The sequence below is a fragment of the Lycorma delicatula genome, chromosome 5, assembly GCF_047948215.1.
Source record: "Lycorma delicatula isolate Av1 chromosome 5, ASM4794821v1, whole genome shotgun sequence".
NCBI classification, from domain to species: domain Eukaryota; kingdom Metazoa; phylum Arthropoda; class Insecta; order Hemiptera; family Fulgoridae; genus Lycorma; species Lycorma delicatula.
Window position 1 is genome coordinate 128,408,744 of NC_134459.1, and position 16,854 is coordinate 128,425,597.

The window sequence follows — 16,854 nt, forward strand, 5'->3', positions numbered from 1 at the left end:
AGTAGCAGATAAAAAATATTTCCACCTTAAAGTTAAGAAACTTGCACAATACAACAATGGTTGCATGTGAAAAAATGTTTCACATATTTAGCATACGGCGAGCCCAATCTTACAATTCCAGCAACATTTTGGTCATACCTTGCCGTAAGGGTTGGTCATATCAAAACTTGTTTCAGACAAAAGTTTTAGCTAATGTTTAGAAGACTAACGACCACTTTAAACCGATTCGATACTGTGCCTATTAAGGGAGGTACGATTTTTTTTTTGTCTTCGAAACCCCACTGACCCACTCCCTGGGCCAGTGGTTGGTGATATCAAAAACCTTTACTTAGATAAATTTTAGGCCCTTATCCAAAGAATAGTAGGAACCTCTAACGAATTCGATATATTACTTAATGAAAACGTTATAGCGATATTTTGTTTTTTCGAAAAAGCCTCACATTTCCACCCCCTTGGTCCGATTTTGCCCATTTACGAACTTGACCGAAATTTTGGGTCGTTATGTTTTATGTATCAATTTGAAAGTGATTGACGCAAAATTACGGCAGTTATCGTGTCCACAAGAAAGTGAAAGAATGTGACTCATTCTTCCTATTTTCATCTTACTATAAACATATCATCCACTCATTAATTATTTCTGTAGTTATTATATTTTATTATAAACTGTCGCGCAGACTAGAGAAAGATTTTTAATTCTCATTCAAGTGCGAGTTCTCGTGTGTGTAATATTCAGTTTTGTACCTGGTTTTCGTATTTGCGGGTGTATGTTGTTCAGTAAAATGATTGTATGTTTATTAAATTATTGTGTTTATAAAGTGTTTGTTTTAAAACAATATTAGTTATGTAATGTATTAACAATGCCTCACAGTTGCATTAATCATCCAAACAATTTCTGCTACATCTTTGGTGAGGTAACATTGAAGTCTCAGAAAAGAAATATAAGTCCACTGATAAAAAAGTCGTATGAACTCTATTTCGGATGTAAATTAGGTGGTCAGGACAAATCTTGGGCTCCTCATATTTGCTGTGCTTCTTGTGTAACATTGTTAACTGGTTGGCTAAATGGATCTCGTCACATGCCATTTGCAATTCCAATGGTTTGGAGAGAACGGAAGGATCACACCACTGACTGTCATTTTTATGTAATAAAGATATCCGGGATAACAGTTAAAACTAGAGGTACTGTTAAATACCCTGACCCCTCTGCCTTGCGGCCAGTGCCATATAGCCAAGAGCTTCCAATTCCATTACCACCAGAAACATGGAACTTAGATGAAGATGAAAATGTCGACTCTTGTGCTGATTTATCAGGCGATGAAGAAAGAGATCAAAGTTTTTAGAAAATAGATATACTGAACCACATTTAATTAATCAGTCGGAATCAAATTATCTTGTTCGTGATAACAAAGAATCAAGTAGAAATACTGGCATCAAGACTGGAAGTATGGCATCTTTTACAATCAAACACTAAAATAAGTGCTTTCCGTGACAGTCAGAATTTGAACATTTCTTATCTCGGTACTAAAACTTAGTATATCGTAATGATGTGGACTCTTTATAGGAAGCTTTGGGACATATGCACCACCCTGACGAATAGCGGCTTTTTATTGACTCGTCAAAGCTTAGTTTGAAAGCTGTTCTATATCACATAGGAAATAAATACCCATCAATACCATTAGCGTACGCTGTTTACGTGAAGGAGTCTTATGAAAATATGAAATTTCTATTGAGCAGGATTCAGTATAAGAAATATTTATGGATATCTGAAAGTAATAGCGATTTAACTTGGACTGCAACTTGTTTACTCTAAGTTCTGTTGCTTCTTGTGCGAGTGGGACAGCAGGGATAAGAAAAAAACTATTACATAAAAGAGCAGTGGCCAAAGATAGAGGTACCGACTTTAGTAGAGGAGAATGTTGTTAGGCATTATTGAAACCAGAAAAAATTTACCTTCTGTCTCTACACATTAAGCTAGATTTATTCAAACATTTTGATAAGGCAATGGATCGTAATGGTGCAGGGTTTCAGTTTCTAAAAAATAAATTCCCTAATATAAGCGATGCTAAAATATAGGTAGGTATATTTGTTGGACCACAAATAAGAAAACTAATGAGTTTTCCGGCGTTTGAAGAATGTTTGAATGATTTGGAGGTTGCTGCATGGAAATCATTTCAAAATGTGATAAACAACTTCCTTGGAAACCATAAGGCCAGTAACTACAGAGAACTTTTGAGGGAACTCCGTCAAAATTTCTAAGAACTTGGGTGTAACATGTCTCCCAAAATCGATTTCTAACAATCACATATGGATTTTTTCCCTAAAAATCTCGACGCTATCACTGATGAAATTCTATTTAAAAGGAAAACATGATACCAGGGAAAATGTTAGCTGACTGTTGTTGGAATTTAACGAGGGATCTACCTTCAGCAAATTACAGCAGAAAATCCAAAAGAAATATTAGATAATACAAAATGCATGTAATGTATTGTCACATTACGTTCACCATACATTTTTTGTTCGAAAAGAAATTTCAATTACAAAAAAACTTGAGCCTGACAGAAAAAGTCTATTAACATATATGAAATCAGCATAAAAAATATTATAAAAGTCAGCCATTCACTCTCATTTAACAAACAAAAAATTAAATTTTGTTGACCAGTGTTATTAACGTAGCATAGTTTCTTTTATATGCAACAGGATTTATAGCAGATGTTTGTGAATCCACCGCCTGAACACTCGTACGCGCAGTCTGTTTATTTGAACTCTATAAGCTAACTGAATTAGGTATAGTGAACAATAAGAACCTCCCCCCCCCCCTCCCACGGCGCAGTGAGCTGAGGATGATGTGTACAACATGTAAATGAGGTGTAGTCTTATACAGACTCAGGTCGGTCGTTCCTAAGACGTTTGGTTAATCGAACTCCAACCACCATAGGTCCCCGGTATCTACTGTAGTTATTCAAATCCGTATAAAAGCAACTAGCTTTTACTAGGATTCGAACCTTAGAACATTCGACTTCGAAAATCAGCTGCTAACAATTGATTTACGTTAACCAGTAGACCAACCCGGTAGGCTATTTTAAAAATTAATCAAAATGTTTTGGGTTGTTTAACAGAAAATCTTTTGTTAAAAGGAAGGTCGAAATAGTTTTTTGTTGTATATCTTTCGTAGATAAGTAAGTATGCAAACAAAAGTTTAATCGTTTATGATTTATAATGACGATAGTAACAATAATATTGTAATCAAAATGTAGTTTCCATTTTTACGTTATTCATGCAACATTAATTCTTGTTATGTATTATTTAATTTTAAAGTGATAATCCTGTTATATTGTACTCGCGTTACGATATTAAAATGATTATTTATGTTGAGCTTACTAATAATGTCGACACACGCTGAGCTACGTAAATTTTAAATTAAAACATTGTTCCTGTGAAGCTTAGGATTTCGCTACTTGGGTATTAAAAAAAAAATACTTTTTCTCTGTTAAAACGATGTTCAAATGAACTGTCAAATACTTTTTTAATATACTCCGTATGTAAACATTTTCTATGTTTTATTTCCATAAATTAAAAATGTATTTCATCATTAAGCCGCAGTAAAAGTTTTAATAGGTGTGTGTATGGCTGTTGTGTCATCAAAATTTATCATTGAAATTATACTGTGTCTGGTTTTGTGTGTTTTTAAATGAATTTTTTCTAAAGCGTATTCAAATCTTGTTTTATTTCTTACGTAATCGTTGGAGATTTTTAAAATCTGCATATCACTTAATGAATGGATTGTTTATTTCATATGTTATTCCATTTGGTTTTTATTTACTTTATGTCGGTGATGACCCGGAAACAGAGAAATAAAAGACAAAGATTAGTTACGAACTTTATTATTTACAAATACTTAAATTATTTTGTTTCTTTGTTATTATTATTTTGTAAATAATAATTTTTTAAAAATCAATAATTTTAGTCATCTTTATTTGCTTGGCTGAATTAAGAGAACGTGTAGACGTAATAGCTAGAGCACAAATCACAGTTAAAGTATGCTGAAAAACAAGCATATTTTAATTGTGGTTATTCATTTCATTTCGCTTGTACCCTGCAGTAGGTGCTTGATTGTAAGTAAGCAGTTCTTAGGAGTGAAGACGGGTATATGTCTTGTAACTTGAATACTAGATCTTGGATACCGGTATTCTTTGGTGGTTGGGTTTCAATTAACCACATATCTCAGGAATGGTCGAACTGAGACTATACCTCATTTACATTCATAAATATCATCCTCTGAAGAATTATCAGAAAGGTAATTACCGGCGGCTAAACAAGAAAAAAGACGAGGGGTATGAGTCTTGTAGACATCTGTACATATAACGTAAAACCACTTTTATATAACGTAGGTTGCTTAAAGTTTTATTTAAAAAAATTTGTAACCAGTTAAAACTTATTAACGAATAGCGTACTAATTTACAAGTTTAACCTTACGGATTATACTGTTTTTGTTTATTTTGAATCTGTAGTCTTTTATCAGTATTCATAAACGTTGTGTCTAAGTTTGGTGATTATTTATTCGTTTAAAAGTCTTTTTAAGTTTCGCTAGTTTGACAAAACCCAACTGCTGATCATTTACGCACAAAGTAACACTTATTGAAAGGTTTAAATTTTGTAATAAAAAAGATTGATGTTTGATCTGGTAAATAATTAAATTCCAAGTAAGCTTCATTTCAGTTATATATATATATATATATATATATATATATATATATATATATATTTCTTCTTTTTTTGCACGTTACGACCTTAGTGTGGTGTATAACAATTGTTTACTTTAAAATTTGCCATTTCGCGCATTTCTTTGGTTACCTTAAGTATGATATTCCTCTACTACACGTTTTCTCTGACTTATCAGTGTAATGTTTAGCGGATTAATTTCTTGATCGGCTAATCTCAGGTCGATTCATAGGTTTGGGGTTTTTTTTTGCTTTTTATCCATTTCACCTTTCTCATTTCAACGTGCAGAAGCATATTCTAGGTAATAATAATAACGCTATAAACATACGGGAATTTCCGCCGATTGTTTGATAAGGTACAGTCGTTTCACGTAAACGAGAAGTACAGTGTTTGATCAGCTGTTTCGTTGTTGAGTAATGTGAGATTTGAATTCTTTTCTAACAATAAACTGAGATTGCCACAAGTTGTAATGGAAATTCATTCTTCACAACCGTTTCAGACACTAATTAAAAATATCTACGTGCTGTATAATTTGATACAAAATAGTGGTGTCCTTATCGAGAATCCAAATTGTATGGCATTTTAAAATAGATGCCACCACGAAACTGATCGTTGGAAACATTTTTTTTTAAATTATTGAACGACTGATAAAACTTTGCTCTTAATTATACGAGTACATTAATTTTAATTTGTTGTATAATCTAATCCTATAAACTATGAAATAATGCTATTAACATAACAGACGAAACACGTGACATTATTTATGTGTAATTTCTGTACTTCCTACAGGTTTTCCTTAAATGAATTGAAACTCAACACAAAAAAAGCAGTTTAGTATGGTACAAAATTCAGTTTTTTCGATTAAACTGCTCGTAAGTTGCCCGCCCGCTCACGCGCGCGCGCGCGCACACACACACATGCACGCACACACCTTTTCTTTTGTGACTACTATTAAGAGTACAGCTGTCATCCGTTGCTAACTGTCATGTGTTTCGGATAAAAGGATATAATCTTCTCGTTCTGGTTCAGATCACTGCAAACCACAGTCGGTGATTTTTTATTCTGCGAATAGCTCTTCTTTTATTCCATCGCTGCGACTCTGTTTTCCTTATAATTCAGGTAAAAATTATTTATATACCGTCAGATAATTATCACTTATATTCAGGGTGTCCCATAAGTTTTCATACATAGAAAAAATAAATATTTTTTTATGAAGGCCATTGTGTATCAGGAAAATATACAAAACATCAGGTCATCTGATGGAATCACCTACGTCATTTCAAGCATAACTCCAGCAGTGCACTGCGCTTGGCCTTCATAAAAAAAAATTATGTTTTCCTATGTGTGGAAATTTATGGTGTTTTTCAGCGTGGAGGTCATGTATCGAAATCGGTTATATATCGAAATGTTTCTTAGAACAGTGGTAGTTCTGTAGTGAATATTATATAAATAAAATTGGTTTTCATAAAATAAATGTTTATTTTCTATGTATGGAAACTTACGGGATACTCTGTAATTTATTGTATTTTGAGTTCACAGTCTCTTGCAAACTGCAGTACATAAAACATTTAAAAAATTGAGAGTTTTTCAAAAAAATTGTCGAATTCTAACAAGTAAAGATTTCCAGAAGATGAATCGAATTCTGCCATTGCTAGTGCATAAATAACAACTTCAGCTTACTTGTTTTGTCTTTAAGTGGTAATGCCGATATTACGTAGGTGTTGCATTGCATCAATGTCTTATCTATCATGCACATGGCACGGTTGTTTTATCCAGAACAGAGACGGTTTAGTCTGTCGTAGTGTGGGTTCGGCCTTAATTTATTATTATTTTGCATGTTTATTATTAACAAACTTATTTCATGTCTACTTTGCTTCACTTCCATTTTTACGAACATATTGGTACATTATTTTTAATAAATTTATTCATTAACAAATATTTATTTATTTTTATGCCTAGGATTTTCTATAAAATTACTTGCCTGTGTAATTTATTGCACTTGTTTACATGGCCTAGTTATAACATTGCACGATTTCACGGCTGTGGTTTCATTATGATATGATGAACATATTATCTCACGTATATGTTCTAATTAATCGTATTAATTATAATTACTGCTAGAAAAATAGAAGGTTCTATTTGCCTGTTTTAATTTTTGTTATACTAATTAGTGTTATCGGTCGTAAAGTAATGTATTAAATATATTTTAATTATGTATTGATTAGATTTAAAATCATTTAAAGTAAAATTTTAATTTTTTATAGAAAAATATCAAGAGATAAGAGATAAAAGAATTTCTCGGACGTCTCATTTACATTATCATTATTGTTAACAACTGTATATAATGAATGAGTTTTATAAGAAGTGTAATTTCGGCGCACTATTATTAATTGTAAAAAATAAAGAATCCGTTATGTAATCGCTGCGGGGTAAGAAAAAAAAGGATTAAGGCTGATGTTCGTTGAACCTTCGTCTTAATTATTAGCTCATTAAAGCAGTGTTATTAACATCTCTTCATCAGCTGGCTGCATATACTATATCCCTATACCATTTATATAACGGCATAGTTCGTTGTGTGGTCAGGTCGTGTACGCTCCGTCTGTAGCCGATGAATACAAGAACTTGTATTAGTATCAACAGCAGTTGAGAGAAGCCTGTCGTGTAGGTTTGCTATACAAATATGGGTGAACGGGACCTGCGAAGAACTGGTCTTGTAGATCCAGTCTTGCTGTTCCACTTTCACATCATCGCGCCGTATTGTGTACGCGTTTGTGTGTATTATTATTATTTTTATATATGTATACGTTCTTGAGTGTGTGCTTAATATCTGTATAGATATTTTTACGTGTGCGTTTTTTGATGTCGCATGTTTAAATGCCGTTCTTTAATCATTCGTTACTTCCGCGTTTAAGCAGCACCCTACTCCTCCTTAGTGCAGCTAGTCATTCAACCTATACGAAATGTATGTCAAACTCTTATACGAGTAAGTACCTATCGTTTGGGCTACGTTACGCGTTTTAACGACCTACCTTCTATGTACTCGTACTTCTTGTTATTGCTTTGGAATTCCTTTTGTTGGCTGTTATCTAATACTTTAAAATATTACATACCGTGAAGTGTAAATATATTCCCAGTTTCAAGAATAATTTCTGTCCTTTTTTAAATATTTATACTTTACCTGTATTTTTATGTATGGAAATCATTTTCTTCTTATTATTGCAAATATTACTTAACTTTTAAGGATTAGTTATCGAGTTATATTCGAGAATCTTTCTCTGCATCATTTACTGATGTTTTGCTTTGTTTTAATGAAAATAAATAAAAATTACTACTTTATCAGTAATATTTGGTAATTATTTGATTATTTATTGTTGTTCTTCATAAAAGTGTTTAATTAATAATTTAAGATTTTTTATTTAATGACTTGCATATAATGTAATAATTTTGTCATTCGGTTTTTCCCATGTATTTGTTAATGTGTTTATCCTACGTGAGTTTCATTAATTACAGTTTTTTTCAACTTTTTGAAAAGTTTTACTAACAGTTTTTCTAAGGTTACATTTTTTCTTTTGCCCAAAAATTCCCGATTTCTTCCCGCTTTGGTGAAACAGTTTGGATCGTTTTTCACTCATATCCTGTACACAGTGTTTAATCACTTGAAAAACAAAGATATGGTTTATCCAATTGTTTAGAACTAGATGATTTACAACAATGGAACTGGTAAGGCGACGGGTAACTATTTGGCGATTGGTGACTACTTCACTTCTTATTTACCCTTACAAGCTTGGCATATTATTATTAATGTAACCATAGTATTTTTTGGGAATCGCATTAGGTTATCTGCATCCTTAAGATCACGATATCTAATAACATTCTACAAGATTTACGTTTCAAAGAAATACATTCCTTTTCACCTTGGCCGCAGTTTGAATGAAATGCAGTTCATGAAAGTTGCGCACAAATGAAATACATTTAATTATTCTTATTAAAATATTTAATAATTATTAGTAATATTTCTATATACCATATTAATATTGTAATTAATTATTACTAGGTTATTACTTAAAAAGCAAATAAATAAAATGTGTTGAACATGTGATATCTTTATGGGTCGTTATTAAAAGTGTATAATACTAAATGGTATATTTAAATATTACGTAATAAATTTAGATCGGCATACTATCTCTCTCTCTCTCTCAAACACACGCGCACACACATACACACACACACAAAACTACTTATAAGTATACGTAAATATGTCTCGTAAAGAAAGCAAAATTTTATAGTTTAATAAAATGATATATATTTTAATACAAAGTGTCCTTATAGCGTCTAATTATCGAACATAATGTCCGACAAATGACTTGCGTGACTTTGCAGGCCCTTTTTTCCTCTTAGACAAATTTCCCATGATCTTTCCGCGTAGTTGCGGCTAATTTCGTTAATAACACATAGAATCTACGTCATAAACTTAGGAGTTGTTTGTGGTTTGTTGATATAAACACGAGAATTGACTAATCTCCAAAGGACGAAGTTATATATTGTCAGATCTCAAGACCTCTATTGCCAGTTCTGGGCGCCGTTACGTTAGCTGAGAAGAAAAATGTTTTTCTCGCAAATATCAGTTGTTTGACGCTTAGCGTTACAAATTTTGGACTCATTTTGGACATATTCTCTTACGATGGCGTTGGCGCGAAGACATGAATATTTAATGTGCACAGTAGAATGTTATTCCTCGAATTTCTTAATCTTTCTGAATTGTTAACTTCATAGGTATATTTTGTCGATCGAAAATTCTACATAGTTTGGTAAGCTTTTCAACAGTTTCAGTTTCCACAAAACTCTTATTTTTAGTTTATTTTTTCAGTAAGTTTTTTCTGATTACTATTTGACTGGTTTTACGAGATTATTTTTCTTTTCTTCTGTTGAACACCACCTACCTCGATGTACACCTACGTAACATATTATGTAGGTATATAATCCATATGTATGAAGTCTCCCTACCGCTTTCTTTACAGACCTTATTCTTTTATTATCTGTTTTATGACGTTTGTCTTCCTTTACATTTCTTAAGGTTTACATTTCCTTCTATGATGAAATTAACCAATTCTGGGGATCGTAATGCATTATCTTGCAGTTTTGTCTTTCTTTTTTACAAGATAATTTTATGTATGTGTGTGTATATATATATATTTTTTTTTTCAATTCGTCTTAAATCCCTAAATCATCTTCAATCGTTTTTTCAATCCCTACTTTATTTATCTGCTTATGTTTCGAAATAACTACGTGTTATTTCAATAGTTTTTTAATTTTACCATGTCTATTATCCTGTACTTTGCTACTGTAAAGCGTTAAGCTTCAAATAAATATTTTATAGAATTTGTTTTCTAAATCTACTTTGATAATAGTAGATTCCTTTTCTTCGTGGTTTCTCTTATTTTGGTTTTTCTTTTTTTATCAATAATAATAGAAAATTATTGATGTGAAAATGATAGTTTCCTATTAAATAGTCCATAATAAGTTTTCCAAGTATTTTTTTCTTTTTCAGAATAATTATTTTTAAAGAAATACGAAATATTTTCATTTTAGTCGCAGCTTGCGTGAAATGTCAATAATTCACATGAAACTTCCGCACAAATTAAATACACTGAATTACTTTTATTAATGTACCTAATTATTAGTAATTTGTCTTATAATTTACCAAATTAATTGTTACAAAGTAATTATTTTAAAAAAAAATAATTAAAATAATCTTGAAAATATATGATATGGTTGTTAAAAAGTTATAAAATATTAAACGTTATGTTTATTCAAAGTAATCAGTTAAGATCGGTTTGAATCCCGGTCAAGCATGACATTTTCACACACGCTACAAATCATTCTTCATCTATCCTCTGAAGCATGCCTAACGGTGAACCCGGAGGTTAAAAAAAAAATCAGTTTAGATCAATCCACCGGGTTGGTCTAGTGGTGAACGCGTCTTCCCAAATCAGCTGATATGGAAGTCGAGAGTTCCAGCGTTCAAGTCCTAGTAAAGGCAGTATTCATATCTTTTATACGGATATGAATACTAGATCTTGGATACCTGTTTTCTTTGGTGGTTGGGTTTCAATTAACCACACATCTCAGGAATGGTGGAACTGAGACTGTACAAGACTTACACTTAATTTACACTAACACATATCATCCTCTGAAGTAATATCTGAACGGGTAATTCCCGGAGGCTAAACAGGAAAAGAATCAGTTTAGATCGGTAATTAATTACAATGTAGTAATAAGCTATATCATTATTTTCACATATGAAACAATTATTTTTTAAATAGTTAATGTTATTTATTACTTTTTATGTGATTTTCTGCTGCAAAGCGTTACGCCCCGTAGAAATGTTTTGCAGAACGTATTAATGATTTCTAAATCTACTTTGATTCTCGTAGATTCCTTATGTTCTACTATTATAAGCATCTTACTCTGTTATACTATTGTAAGAACTTAGCTAAAATGTTCTTAATTTTGTGTTATGTGACCTTTTATTTGTTACAATAAATTTAATACTGAGTAGTATTAAATTTATGAATAATACTCATGGATTGCTGCCCATGTCATACATAATTTTATATTAAAGCAGTATACTATTAGGTTTTGTAAATCACTGCCTAATTATTAACTCTATCAAATAATCTATGCTAATTCTAGGTTTTAATTAATGTACAGTGGAAAGGCGATTATTCGTGTGGTCCTGTGTAAGGTCGAATCCGGATAATTGGAAGAATAAAAAAAATTTATACGTACTGGGTACATGATTTTAATGTTTAATGAGTATTACTCTTAATAAAACACAAAAACATAAAAAAATAGTTTTATTTCAATAAAATTAAGAAAAATATTCAGTACATACGTACAGTGTAATAAAATACAGGTACAGTAAGTAATGCATTACAAAAAATCCAATCAGTAGAAATTTATTAATGAAAGAATCAAAATTTACAAAAATTACCTGAAAGAAATAAAAATTTATGGCCTTACTGTTTTATAAAAAATGTCATTTTAAAAAATTATTAAAAAACCTTACAAAAACATATTGAAAAACCATTTAATTAAGTTATTGTATTATAAAAAATATCATTTTTAAAATTTATAAAAAATCTAAAAATTACAGTAATAAATAGAATAAAGTTAATGTCAGTTATTAATCAAAACAGAACTTTAAAAACAGTGTTTCTTCATAAAAGTATCTGTAATGTGTACTTATTTTAAAGTTGATTTTCGTTTATGTGCTGCCAGATCACGTAATCGGTTTTAATAAAGAATATGCTTAGAATCGTATTCATTTTGGTGCTTTAACTAGTCAATAGCGATAGGCAAATATTTTTGAGCTTTTTCGTGTGACGACCCTGGATATAAGTAATGACATCATAGTTTATGCTTGAACAGTTAATATGTTTCCATCAATCTTTTCAGAAGTAAATTATTTAATTGTTTAACTGGCTTGAATTAACGTATGTTTTGTGCCATACGATTTACAGAAAGTCAAAAAGATCACTTAAAAAACATCTCCTGTTTTAAGCAAAGCTTATTTGAATAGTATTGTACATATTTTAAATAGCGTATTAATTTTTTTTAAATTTCTTAGTGGGGGTATAAGCTGATAGCTGATGTCCGGAAAATCGGAATAATTTTAAATAATTTATTTATATATTTATTCTAATTTTCTTCTTTTTACTTCCTTGTACGACGTAAAGGAAGTATTATTGTGATCGTGAAAAATTTCGGTTTTCAGATTTCAACGGAAATATCCATTTTGACTATCCCTGAATCCATTCTTCGGCGTGACGTCTGTACGTATGTATGTATCTCGCATAACTCAAAAACGATTATCCGTAGAAATTTTGGATTTAGGACTGTTGTAACATCTAGTTGTGCACCTTCCTTTTTTATTGCAATCGACTTGACCAAAAATATCCAAAAAAAGCCCAAAATCCAAAAATCTGGATTTTGGACTGTTTCTTAAGCAATAATAAGTCCTCGATGAGAGTTTTTTAACGACATGTCGTAAGTGGTACTTATTTTCATTGGTTCCAGAGTTATAGCCAAATAAAAGTTTAATTAATGAAATATTTGGATCTTACAAGGGAAAGGCATATCATCGGTTCGAATCAGACTTCATCTCCTTTTTTTTAACTTTTTATTTTAAATTTAAATTTATTTATTTATTAATAATTTTAATCTCTCATAATAAAAATATTTTTACGATGAATAATTTAATAATAAAAAATATGAAAAAAATCAGAAGTTATTAATGAAATAAAATTTTATGAATATTTCATTTTAAAAAGATGTTATATGTAATTTAATAGGCGTACAAGGAAGTCATGCAGTGTCCAAATCAGATTTTCATATTCTCACGACCGTTATTGCCATATTTGTGAGCAATAATTATGGTGAAATTCACTCTTATTCAAACACACTATCTATCATTTTAGTTGCGTAATATGTAGGCTTATAACTTTAACTTTCCCTCCGCTTTTAACATTGTACCTACAAGTTGCATTCAAGGCTGAATATTTATATTTAAAGAAATAATAATAATAAGCTTTTTTTTTATATTTTTTTGTAATATAATTAATTAAGTTTATTTAAGATATAAGAACACTAGCGCCTCGTCGCAACATCACCCGCGTTATATTGTTACTTGCGTAACCATAGGCAATTTAGCGTAGTGGCGTAGTGGTCAATCTTTTTATTTTATGTTTTTTAATCAAGTAACCGGAGGCAGGTGCAGCCAGTCTCAGCAGCCTGTCACAGTAACGGTGACAGTGGATGTGTTGATTGAGCCGTATACCTTCCAACCCCTTCAAAAAGTGGGAATTAAAAAACCCGTAAATGGTTGTTAAATATTTATCTGAAGAGTATTTGCAAGAAATTTGCTGAATATATCGTTTACTATAACCGGGATTGGGAAAATTTACAATCACTGTTCAAAATATTTTTTACCTTTTTTCATCGCATTTCAAGGTCGAATTTAAAAAATTTAGGAATTGGTTTATTAATATGTAGATTACACTCACCAAAAGTCAGGTTAATTTCTTCATTTTTACCGAGAAATTAAATAAAAACAGGGGTTTCAAAAATCTATTTTTACCATTGAGAGTGGAATTTCAAAAAATCTAGAATGGTTTTTAGATATTCATAATCATTCAGATCAAACCCAGTTCACATAGTGATAGTTACTTACAGTTTACAATTCATTAAAGTTTGTGCTTCAATCGGCAGCTAATCTCTATTACTACGTATATATATATTTTTTCTAGATGAAGCATATCTAAAACTCTGCGCGAAAAATTCCGTTTTTTAGATTACTACGGAAATATCCATTTTGACCATACCTGAATCGATTTTGACTAGTTTCGGCGTGACTTCTGCTCGTACGTGCGTATGTATCTCGCATAACTCAAAACGATTATTCGTAGAATGTTGAAATTTTGGATTTAGGATTGTTGTAACAGCTAGTTGTACATCTCCCGTTCCGATTGCAATCGACTAGACCAAAAGTGCCCAAAAGATTTGGATTTTGGGTTTCTTCTTAACTGCAGTAGTAGTAGTAAGAAGGCCTCATTGAGAGCTTTCCAACGATGTGTCATGTGGTACTTAATACCACATGGTTCCAGAGTTATAAAATTTTAATTAATTAAATATTTGAATCTCAGGGGAAGGCACATCGGTTCGATTCAGACTTCATCACCTTTTTTTTTAATCTAAATAGATTTATTTATTATTAATTATAACCTCTCTTTGTAAAAAAAAGTTACGATGAATAAATAATTCAATAATAAAGATAATAATAATAAAATATGAAAAAATATCCGAAGTTGTTAATGAAATAAATTTTTATGTATTTTTCATGTGATGTCATGTGAAGTCCAAGTCATGTAATGTCCACTCAGATTTTTTGCTATAGAACTATCTCCCGGGAAATTTATGTGCAATTTGGAATCACTTTGTTTAATAGGAATGAGGTGGTTTCATAAAACGTTATGTAGAAAAAAATCCTACCCATTAGATTAATAAAAAGAAAAGGTTAATTATTTAGAATCTTAGAATTGCGAACGTCAACAAAAAATGCAGGTGTCTTGACCTTGCTTAATATTTTTATTCTTAAGTATCCTTTTGAATATTTATAGTTACTTCTTTTTTTAAATTTTTTGTTTTAGTATTTTTGTGATGTTGGCCTTCTGGTCTGATAAACCAGTTACAGCTGGACCTGTTACTGATAATCGACTGGATCCCAACAGTGTTTTCCTATGTTTTAAGAGTTCCTTATTCGTCACCAGTCTTCTTCATTGTTCTTACCGTAAATGTTATTTTTGTAGAGTTTTCGGCGTTCGTAACGTTAATTTTTGAGAAATGTTTTTTTTTTTTTTTTATTTAATATTTTACGTTAAAAGAAGTTAAAACATAAAAAATGTAGAAAAGTAACATTATGGTACCTTGAGTCTAGTTTTTTTAAAAATAAATTATAGATACTATAATATTATTGTCTAAAAAATATATATATACTAGATTGATACTAAATAAAAAATGTAGCAACTGATGTACTTGCTGGGGTCGAATTTCACGTGCGTTTCATTGGGTCGGCTTGGTTATCTGCAACAGTGTTAGACAAAGAAAGGCAACGGTAAACCATTTGGTTTTTTGATATTGCGAGACCATTTTCAAGAATAGCTTATGAACAAAGATGTAACGATCGATTCACTTGTGGCACATAATCAAAAAGGATAACCCTGCCGCTAAGCAGAATTACGTGGTAGTATAGAAATATCCAACTACGGGATACGTTTTGCATTAAAATATATTAATTTTTTGTCTTTTCTAAAGGTTATTATTATTTTATGATTAACTGTTTTTATTTATTTCTTTTTAAAACGGGGTTCTAACTTTATAATTGGAGAATTGTTTTTGTGTTCTTTCATTCATTAAAGTCTTATTTGTTGTGTTTGTATTAATTTTCAAATCATATTACCGTACTTGAAAATTTCATGTGAAGCTGGTACAATTAATTTTATAGCGATTTCAGTTGAAATTTTACAGCACCCGTCATATACGTTATTAGGCCAACGACTAGTATTTTTTAAAATTGATTTCTCACATCAGATCACTTAAAAAAACTTTGAATTATGGCCACCAAATCCATGTACAAGTTCTCTTTTACACTATCTTAATGTTATTAGCCACGTCAGCTTCATATTTTAATAGAATTTATTCTGAAACCTATTATTTAATTATTTATTTGAAAATTGTATTTTATTTAACCACTCTATGAAATGAGTTTATGTTCCGTGATTCTTTTCCTCAGATTTTTAACTAACCAAATCCTGAGGTATTGCCGTCAATTAAATCCCAAGATTCATTTGTACATTCAGATCGTAAAGTAATTTTTTGGTTGAATTTGAACTTACAAAGAGGTTAAAAATCAATAGAATAATGCAGTTACTTGTTTTAACAATAATAAACCGTTTAAACTTTAAAAAAATTGAAACTCAGTTCAATTTGAGGAGCCTCCTTGTCAGATGGAAATATTTTTATGTTAGTTTATTTGAATAAAAATACACAAACATTATTCATTTGATATATACATTAATCTATTATAGATTTACAACTGTTTGTTCCAGCTTTGACAAATTTTTTTTATACGTCAAAATTTTTGACTTTTGACTGTTTCCTACTTTCTTGTACGAAGTAAAGGAAGTAGGAAACTACTTCCTTTACTTCGCGAAAAATTTCGGTTTTCAGATTTTAACGGAAATATCCTTTTTCACTATCCCTGAATTCATTTTGACTAGTTTCGGCGTGACGTCTGTATGTACCTATGTACCTCGCGTAACTGAAAAACGATTAGCCTTCGGGTGTTGAAATTTTGGATTTAGGACTTTTGTAACATGTAGTTATGCATCTTCCCTCTTGATTGCAATCGACAGAACCAGAAGTGTCCAAAAAAAGCCCAAAATCCTCAAAAAATTGAATTTTGGACTTTTTCTTAACTGCAGTAATAAGGTCTCATTGGTTCGAATTCGACTTCATTTGTTTTTTTTTTAATTTTTTTTTTTAATCTAAATATATCGATTTATTAATTAATAATCA

The 16,854-nt window shown here is 30.8% G+C and overlaps 1 protein-coding gene across 4 annotated transcripts in view; it reads left to right on the forward strand.

The window, feature by feature from the left end:
- The window catches only part of LOC142325380 (cell growth regulator with RING finger domain protein 1-like), a 312,650-nt gene that overhangs the window by 202,887 nt on the left and 92,909 nt on the right, over positions 1-16,854 (forward strand). The window lies entirely within an intron of this gene.